Genomic DNA, 1,789 nt, shown 5'->3' with positions numbered 1-1,789 from the left:
GCGAATGTTAAATGTTCAGATACAGACAGTTTACTCTGTGAAATAACCAATGTGAGCTCCTTTACTCTTTATTTATACAGTAATCTTTTTTCTTTGATTTTGTTATTGTCTGACAATGGCTGATGAGAGCTGGAAGGTGAATAAGTTCTGCCATAGCAAATCTTGGTAAGAACGTATTTTCGTTATGAAAAACAAGTAAAATATATGCATTACAGACTACATCAGTTTTTAGTTTACAGAGGCGTTCTGCCATAATATTCGTAAATGAAGAGTCAGTGCCCTGTCTGGGCCTACAGTGTAATTAAAAATAGAGGCATAAACTTTTACGTCATTGTTCGACAGTATAGATGGCCAGTGTCACTCATTTAAAAGTTTTAAATGTGTAACAATCAGTTCAAACCCATAGTATTTCACATGAGACAAATTATAATTTATTACCACAACTTACATATACTGGCATGTCAAATATGTTTTGACAGAGTCATGGTTATGTTAAACTGTGACTGAATGCTAAGGTCGAACCAGATTATACACTCTCAGAGTTTTAGATATGAGTTATAGTCTATTGGTAGTGGTATCTACATCTATGCACCACCTGCTATTATAAAAGCTGTGTGGCTGTAATATATCCAATTATTTTCTTGGAATATATTTGCAAAAACGCCATGAACTGGCATCAGTAATAGTAGACACTATGAAGAAATAATAAAGTGAATGATGGAGAAGGATGAAAATAAGTCTCATTTGAATAAGAAGACATAACAGCATAGATCATGTAATGTCTTTAGAATAAATATTAACGTACCAGTTTTTTACTGTAGTCACAGCATTTTTTAATCATGGTTAAAGCAACAGCTGAATAGTGTGTGAGAAGGAGCAGTGGCTTTAGACAGATGTTCATTATTTGAACATGATTATTATCTACTTCATTAAAAAAGAGGAGTAAATGCACTATAAATATTGCTTATAGCAACACTACAGGACCAGTCCATTATTTATAAAATAGTGATGTTTTCCTGAAAATTAACTTTGGTATTATTTGTACCAGTTCATCACTGAACTTGCAGTATGCACAATGATAGAAGCACTTTCCATTCCCATTTAAATTCATGTAAGAAATACTAATTCGAATTTTGGCTGTGGACGTGGAAAAAAAGTGTAGAAGTCTGTATTTTGTACATTGAAAAAATATCCCAGTGTAGACCAGTATCCTATAAGTTAGTAAGTAAACTTTCCCACCAACATTCTGCTATAGTCATATATAGGCCTATGTGGAAAAACATACAGTACAGCTGGCTGAAGAAATTGTGTAATGCATCAACTACATAAGGAAAGAGTATCAGAAGGTTGTTTCTTATTTCTGTCGTCTTTTGTAAATGATTTTGCATAATTCCTTTCATAATGATATGATTCAAGTAAGTTTACAGGCTATATATATTGTGATTGTGAAAGCTACTACATTTTGATTTCATTTGATTATTCCAAGGAAATCCTGTTGGGTGTTGTTACACATGGAATGAGACAAGTCACAATTACAGTTTTTTTTATAAATACTGTAGTCTATTACTTACAATACAATAGATAATTTAAAAGAAACAACAGGATAGTTATTAGCTTTATAATACTATATTAGATTTGAAATATTCATTTGTCTTGGAATGAGTGGGTAACTGGCCAATCATACAGTATTTGTTTGAATGCTAGTATCGGTAATTTTTGTACAGATTGTGAATCTTATTAAATATTTGTGCCCCATGAGTTCACAATTGTTCAGTGATTTTGACAGTCT

The sequence above is a fragment of the Schistocerca serialis genome, chromosome 9 (assembly GCF_023864345.2).
Source record: "Schistocerca serialis cubense isolate TAMUIC-IGC-003099 chromosome 9, iqSchSeri2.2, whole genome shotgun sequence".
NCBI classification, from domain to species: Eukaryota; Metazoa; Arthropoda; class Insecta; order Orthoptera; family Acrididae; genus Schistocerca; species Schistocerca serialis.
Note: the sequence above shows the minus strand (reverse complement) of the source record.